The 8,336-nt window shown below is 36.8% G+C and overlaps 1 long non-coding RNA gene across 1 annotated transcript; it reads right to left on the bottom strand.

Annotated features, from left to right (window-relative positions):
- Positions 1-7,542: 7,542 nt before the first annotated feature.
- Positions 7,543-8,324, bottom strand: LOC120106214. The gene is made up of 2 exons (XR_005508413.1): positions 8,058-8,324; positions 7,543-7,968 (listed from the first exon to the last, which is right to left on the bottom strand). It is a non-coding gene; the product is annotated as an uncharacterized LOC120106214 (long non-coding RNA).
- Positions 8,325-8,336: the final 12 nt, after the last annotated feature.

The raw sequence follows: 8,336 nt of genomic DNA, 5'->3' as shown, positions 1-8,336 counted from the left end.
ACAACAAAATCAAGATCAGAGAGGTCAGTATCTAATCGATCCTAAGAAAATCCGACCTATGAAGTCCAAGCAATTACCACTTTAAGGTCTGGCAAACAAGTAGACAATAAAGTCCAACTTCCTGAACACGTAAAAGAAAATAAGAATGAATCCAATAAGAACCCTATTCAAAAGAGGGGTTAAGAGCAGGACAAAAAGGAAGAACCCATAGAAACATACAAACTTAAGTTTCCTTTTCCAGTAGACTTCAGGACTCCAAAAATAATCTAACTTTGATGAAATAATGGAAGTCTTTAAAACTATTCAAATAAATATATATTTTCTCGATGCCATACGACAAATTCCTCTTCTATACAAAATTCTTGAAAGACCTCACCACGGTCAAAGGAAAAACCAGCATTCTTAGGCAAGCTGTTATGGCTGCACAAGCCTCATCTCTCATTCAACAACAGATTGCTCCAAAATTCAAAGACCCTGGTTGCCCTACCATTGAAATAAAAATAGGAGAGACGATCATCCAGAGAGCCCTATTAGATTTAGGAGCCAGTGTGAACCTACTTCCCTACCATGTGTACCAAAATTTAGGTTTGGAGGAATTAAAGCCCACAAATATTATCCTTTCCTTAGCAGATAGGACGATGAAGTACCCCAAGAGGATTGTAGAGGATGTAATAATGAAGGTAAACAAGTTTTACTATCCTGTGGACTTCGTTATCCTTGAGACCGAACCTGTAATACATCCAGACAGTCACACACCTATAATTTAGGTACACCTTTCTTAGCCACAGTAAATGCTGTGATAAATTGTCGAAGTAGCATGCTGAAGTTATCTTTTGGCAACATGAAAGTCGAGCTTAATGTCTTCAACATAAGTAAACAACCACCAGACGATGAAGAAATCAAAGAAGTTGACATAATTGAAAGACTGGTTCAGGAGACTTTCTTACAAACTTATAGTAAGGACCCTTTAGAGGCTTACCTATCCCATTCCGAGGAAGGGGTCGAGCATGCGCTCCCTAATTCTGTTCCTCTTATGAGCATAGATCGTCATCAGCCGACTGTTCTTCCTCGGATTCTTCCAAAACCATTTTTAGATAATGATTGAAAAAAAATGAATCTACATTTTGTCTAGCTGAAGACATAAAACTTAGCGCTCTTGGAAGTCAACCCAACATATAAATATTATAAAAAATAAAAAAAATCAATAAATTACTAATATGCAGGTTTGTGGGTTTTTGCCCCAATTGTCAATTTACCTACCCATATCAGGTAACTTCTCCTCTGTCCTATTATTGCTTTAAATTTTCTTTAACATTGAGGACAATGTTAAATTTAGGTATGGGGGTGAGAATATTTTTGATTTTCCTACCTAAAAAGATTTTTAAAAAAAGAAAAAAGGGGGATTTCAAATTTTTAACTCAAAATCTAATCTTTTTGGCTGTACAAACTAGGAATTGCTTCGACAATAGCTTTGAGTTAAGGAATATGATAGCAGTTCTTGCTTGAATTTTTGTTCCACCTGTCTTCTGCTAACATGATAGAAGATGATTTAACACCTACACGTAAGCACATGAATAGTGGGGTATGTAAACTTGCAACTAATATGAATACTTTTAATCTTCTGGATAATTTAAAGTTATATGTGTGATGAACATCCTAAAAAAAAGAATAATAAAATAAAATAATAATAATAATAATAATAAAAAGAGTTTATTGTAAGTCTTCTCACTGAGTAACCAGGCCTCTTGCTTGGCAAGCAGCGAGTGTTCGCGTAAAATGGTGAGGATGACTGAGATTAAACTCTGAATGACTAATTCGGCCTTGGAGCCTAGTTGACTTGAGTTATTAAGTATGTTAGGGTGTCTTTACACCTAGTGCCCTGAGCCATCTGGATTGGGAGTCATTGGCCTAACACTCGCTACACGGGTGAGCTAGAAAGCTTAATAAGGCTACATATTGCATAAGTCATTCTTCTTAGCATTCAGCCTGATTAAAAGTTAAATCTCGGATGTTCATTACCATTTAACTCTAGAAAATCTTGAAAATTAGAGTGATTATGTTGGAAGTAAGTAAAAGCCACTCATTTATATGATACTATCTTTCACCTCACTATATTTTTGACTTGTTAGCAGATAGATGGGGAGTAATGAAACTTGAGTTAGAGTCTACTTAAATATAATAGCAATAAGTCTCTATTGTTCTTGCAATTCTAAGTTCATACAATAATACTTATTCAAATTTCGAGTTAAACATTGGAAATTCCTGACTGATGAAGTTTGTGGGTAACTTCACTGCAAACCCTCACGAGACAAAACTCGTCCACTAGGATAACCTAGAGGTTTAAAGGCTTGTTGCACGTGCTAAGTGCAATCGTGATGCTCTACGAAAGTAGGTACATATCTTAGTTTCGTGTACTTAGCTTCAATAGAAAGTCATGGGATAGACTACATCTTTTGTGCCCTCATTTTATCATTTGCTTGTTAATTGCTAGAGACTAGCAATAAACTAGTTGGAGGGTGTGATGAGAGCACAAAAGTACGATCTATATATCAACTAAATTAGTGTTATTGCTGACTGATAATGATAAATTCACTGGTTTAATATTATATTGTTGTTTGGCACAAGTTATTATAAATTAATGTTTAAATGCGCATTTGGTATAGACTAGGTTTAGAGAGATGCATCATGGCCCCAAACCGCGCGGGCCCAATCCTGCCATGATCTGATCGAGCACATTTGCACCCAAACATCCAAGCCCGCGTGCGATCTCCCAGTGATCCTTGCGTTCCCTCCTTTCCGAATTAGCACCCGCACTCTTCCAGAATAGAGATTCCCACTCTCACTTCATCACAAAGAAAAAGACCTTTTTAACTTCCAATCCCATGAAGAATAGCTGAAAATACTATTCATTCCTGAAGTTACTATTCATTGCTGAAATCACTGTTCATATGAACAGTGTTCCGCGATGACACTGTTCATTATGAACAGTGTTACGAAAAATATAATATTTTCACTGTTCTTCTTCTTCCTCCCGCAGTGTTCCAGCCGCATCCAAGCTTCCCGGATCCCGCATCCAAGTATCCTGCAGCGCTCTTCAGCCTCCCACGTCCATTCTGAAGCGTGATCCCAGCTTTCCGGATTTCTTCCGCGTCCCAGCTTCCTTCCCAAATCTGCAAGCATGATCCCAGCCTTCTGGATTCCCTCCGCGCCCCAGCGATTCCGTGAACGTGCTTCCCGATTCACTCCAGCCGTGATCCAAGCATTCCTCCCAGCATCTCAGCCCTCCCGCATCCGCACCGGATCTCTTCCACGATCAGCTCTTTCCAGTGATCCGCGGCCAACTCTCGAAGCATCCGAAGCCATTGATCACGCATCCCGGCGACCCCTCCTCCTTCCCGAACAAGCGTCTGTTACCCCTCCATCAGGGGATCCATCGTCGGCTTCAAGAAGAAGGGAGAGATCTATATAAAGAGAGGAGTGGAGTTCTCGGTTGGGGGGCCAAGAAACAGAGGAGGAGAGCTCTGTTTTTGAAAGAAAGAACAAAAAAAAAAGAAAAAGAGGGAGGAAGAAGAGCTCTGTTTTCCAAATAATATTTTATGTTATTTTTCTTTGGAGCTCCACCGAGGGAGAGAAACAATGCAATTGTTTATTTTTTCTTTTCTTTATTTTATTTGCAGGAGAAGTATTAGGCTCCAATCTCTATTTTTATTTTTATAATCAATTTTCTTTTTATAAAATCCATCAATTTTCTTTTATGCAATTTATGTTCCAGGCTTCAATCTTCTTTGCTTCCATCCATTTTCTATGCCAAAGCTCTTCTTTGATTAGTTAAATATATAAATGCTTTTCGAATATAAGTACATGTCTTTTCGTTAATTTCAAATGGAAAACATTCTCTGGTAGACCAGAGAATCATTCAACCTTCTCGAAGTAATGTTTTTTTTTATTATCATCAAAAATCGGTTTTTCAATCCGAGTGAACGTTTTAATTTTTAAGCAACTCCAATCGCCTCCCTGTGGATCGACCTCTTACGACCACTATCTTTGAGTAGAAAAGGTAAGAGTATAATTAATTTAAACTTTGTTTGTCGGTTCTAACAACGATCTGTTTAGCGTATTTTCAGGTAAACTGGAAATCGACAACACCAACCTCTATGATTGAAGATCACAGAAAAAAGTTCAATGTAGTAGAAACGGAGGTGATTGAGTAATCATATTAGAGCACATTTTTCGAAATATATCCTTCTATTCCTATAATAAGTTCTCTTATCAGTGACAAAAAATTATATTGAAAATGTTGAGTTATACTCATAATGAGTCCAAGATAGAAATTCTGTAGGCTATTAGGTCACAAATACTCTTGGAGGACTTACCTATGTGATAATTATTGTATAGGCCACGACTATGGGTTTGGGCTAACCCCAACAAAATTCTTATAAAAAATTAAGGTACTAAGAGTAAGGCTTTTAAATGGTGCTAACTGCATAAAGACCTAATTGATCTTTACTATGTGCGTGATAAGTAAAAATTTGAGTCAAAGGACCTAGTTTAAGGTCTAATCTACTATGATTTCTTTAGATAGGTACTATCAATACTAAGTGAGGTTCAAGTTTATGGGTCACCTCACCATTGCACGGTATAAGTTGCCTAGATATTCTTCTTTAAATTTAAATTTTTTATAGAGGATTGTCAAAGGATTGCACGGTTTAAATACTTTAAAATATATTTTTTTTAGACTCTTCTTTCAGAAGAGTCATGTCTCCTTGGAAAAGAAGCGTTGGTTTTCACAAGGATGTAATGTTTCCAAAATATCGCGTACCTCGAAAATACCTCACCATATCGGTCATCGATATAGTCTATAAATAGACTCTAAGTCTAGTGTATTGGATTAACTCAATCCATATTACTACTGTGCTTTTCAAGATGAGACAGAAAATTCTTCTCTTCTTTTTTTTCCTTTTCTCTTCTTCCAAGCTTCTTTCAAGTTTTCTTTTCATTTGAATATCTAAAGAAGTTGGTCAGGTCAAGTCTTCTCAGTGATCGTGCTCATTAGAGGAGAATCAGGCGAAGTTGGGTTGTTGTACATTGGGGACGAGATCGCCGCACTCCTGCACGTAGGGGGCTGATCATGTTCTTAGGGCACGCCTCGATCAAAGCAAATTTTTTTCGATCTTCTGATTTTATTCTAGTAAATTATTTTTATAATAGTTTTATAAAATAAATATATAGTAGTTTTAAGCAAAATATTTCCAACAGTAACTCCATATTCTATTAATTCGATGTATCAGGTAATAAAAAAATACTTTGAGACACTCATTATTCGTCCATAAAATGTGTTTGACAATAAATCCATAAGTTGCACTAATTCTCTCTTGCCACATAGTTAAAAGAATTATTTATATGCATATAATAAGAGCCCCTTAGCAATATTTATCCTAAATAGAATTAATATCGCAACTCCGTGGTCAACTAACTTGCTGTGATTGGAAACAAATCCGTGAGTTGCACCAATTCTCTCTTGCCAAACCATAAGAAATTATTAGTGCTGCACAACTAGAGCCACGCAGCATTACATACCTAAGCTCCAGTCCGGAGTCAGGTTGGGGTGGGTGGCTATGGAAGCCGTATGGGACACGGATGGGAAGTAATAGTGGAAAGTTGGGCCAAGCTCCTCTCAGGTTTGGACCACCTCAGGCCCTCCGTCCTCACTTTTAAGGAGTTGAGCGGCTCACGGCATCACAGGACAAGGCACAATTGGTGTCGGGACCAACGGCCACGAATTTTGAGCTTAATGCCAAAGATTTTGGAGCTTGGACTCAGATAAATGCTTATAATTTTGCCAAATATCGGGTGCTACTTAGCCACCAGTATTGACTTTTGATATATGCTTATGGTTTGTTTATACTTAGTCCATAGTCATACATGCACATAGAAAATTAGTAGAAAATGAACCCTGTACGCCAATATTAGTTTGTTCAACCTTCAAGATCATGTTCGATAGATGAAAGTGGTCATGGATTACTCAATGGTATTATTTTGTAATAACGTTAGGACCTCCTCCAAAAAGGGTTAGTAGAAAGGTATTACGTGGGTTCCTTAGTCATGTATATTAGTACCTAAATAGCCGATGTAGGACCATACACATCCATACAAGTCCTGATATACTTTTTCTATTTAAGCTCTAGTGTCCTCACCAGGCTAAGAATCTAAATCTACTCAAATTCAATTACAAGTAACCACAAATCCAATTTGGACATATCCTATAATAACGCCCTAGTATACATAGGCTTGGGCAGATTTACTCTGATACCATTTTATAATAACTCAAAACCTCTGGCAAAAGAAACTACCCAAAGGTATTATTTGAATTTTTTGATCCTATATAAATATCCAAGACCTATACAATGCATAGCCGATGTGAAATTAACCTTCTATTTGGTACGAAGGAAGGATTGCAGAAAGAATGGATAAACGAGAAAGCATGGATGAGGAAGAAGAAGGATGGAAGAGGATGAGGGATAAGATAGTGGATCTTTTGTTCATCCTCCCATGTGTTTGATGAAACATGGAAGGATGGATGAGAATAATTCCCTCATTTATTTGATATAGAAGAAATGAGAGAGAGGATAGGTGATATTTATACGACAATTTTACTAAACTGCTCTTTGATAAAAAAAATAGAAGACAATTCTAACTATTACTTATAATTATGTAAATTATGTAATAAAATTAATGAGTAGCATAAAATTTAATAGTATATATATATATATATATAGTGAATTAATGAGAGTTTTGTTAAAAAATAATGAGAAATAATTTTGCCAATATAAAAATCCACTCTTTACAAGTTCCATCCATCCTTCCTTGTATCCTACAATTCCTTTTTTTCATCCATCCTAAAATTTTTTGAATCAAATGGTGGATAATCATCATTCATCCTTCCAACCCCATCTATCTTCCATTTCATAGCCCCAACTAAATATAAGGTATAGATACATCCACACAAACCCTCCTGTATTGTCTCCTTGTAATGTAGTACTTTCACTAACCAGCTTACTGGATTAGACATGGACCCACGCTCGTCATGCTATTTGTAGCTCCACAGAGCCATAAGGTAAAATTTGGAAAAAGTTCTAAACGAGATAGAATTAGCTGTAAACTTTCAGCTGGAGATGAATCCAGAATTGCTGCCTCGAAAAAAAATATGAAGCCGGATAATGTAAAATAAAGAGAATGGTGAACGAACCTCGCAGGAACCGTCGCGTACACTCTTTCTCAAAGGTGCCCTCATGAGAAAACCAAAAACTTATCCATTCTGAATTTCCAATGATACACCAGTTATAATTTATCGTCCAATACAAAAAATGAGAAACAAGATTGCCTACGATTATTGGCCAAGTGTATTTAATTCTTTAACTCAGCTAAAAAAAGTATTTAATTCCCAGAGAAGCAAAGAGCTATTGTGGTACAAGACCAACCACGTTGGATATCATGCTTCATCTGATAATTGGTCTGGCTGTGTTCCTGGTCCGTCATTGCTCGTTTAATTCAAAACTGTTTCATTTGAAAAAAAGCACAGAGATAATGGGCTTGGTTATCTCAACAAGTTCACTTCAATGATAGCACAAACCATACATCGAAAAGTTCATTTTACCCAATCTTTGGGGTATTACATTTTCTCATCATCTCAATGCTGCCACTATTGACACAAATGTCATTGAGATGACCATGGATTGCTGAAATCTCCAATTTCTGAAGATTGCTCATAAGCAGAAATCACTAATTAAAAGAAATTAAAACTATTTGTGCACAGCAGCAGATAAGATTATGGAATTCCAACGAAAGCCTCTCAGATGCAATCAAAACGCTTATCCATGCAACAACAATGCTTCCTCCTCAAAATTGTTAGAGATAATTTTCTTCCAAAATAGCTAGCTACAAAAATCATTTCGAACCGCCGCTAAATACCTGCAGGGCAATGAGTTGATGCCATAATGTTGCTTAATTTAGAGAAAGAACAAGATATCTTATAGATATAAACATGTTGAGGAAAATACCCCTGCCAAAATGTCTTTTGAGAGCCTTGGTTTACTTTGAACACTACTATCGGCAACTGGCCGGTTTTGGGGAAATTGGCGAATGACCTTGGGTTCCGGCATATCACCAGATTCTGAACCTTCAGCCTTCTGGTTCTGTGAAAGAGTGTCACACAGACAGATAAGAAACTTGCTCAAATATTTGACAACCAGTTCTCATAAAAATAAACATATTGATTTTTGGCTGCATATATGTCGCTCTTAAATGGCTTTAGATACTGGAAGGCTAAAATACAAGGA

The sequence above is a fragment of the Phoenix dactylifera genome, unplaced genomic scaffold (assembly GCF_009389715.1).
Source record: "Phoenix dactylifera cultivar Barhee BC4 unplaced genomic scaffold, palm_55x_up_171113_PBpolish2nd_filt_p 000491F, whole genome shotgun sequence".
Classification (NCBI taxonomy): Eukaryota; Viridiplantae; Streptophyta; class Magnoliopsida; order Arecales; family Arecaceae; genus Phoenix; species Phoenix dactylifera.
Note: the sequence above shows the minus strand (reverse complement) of the source record. Positions and strands in the feature narration are given on the sequence as shown.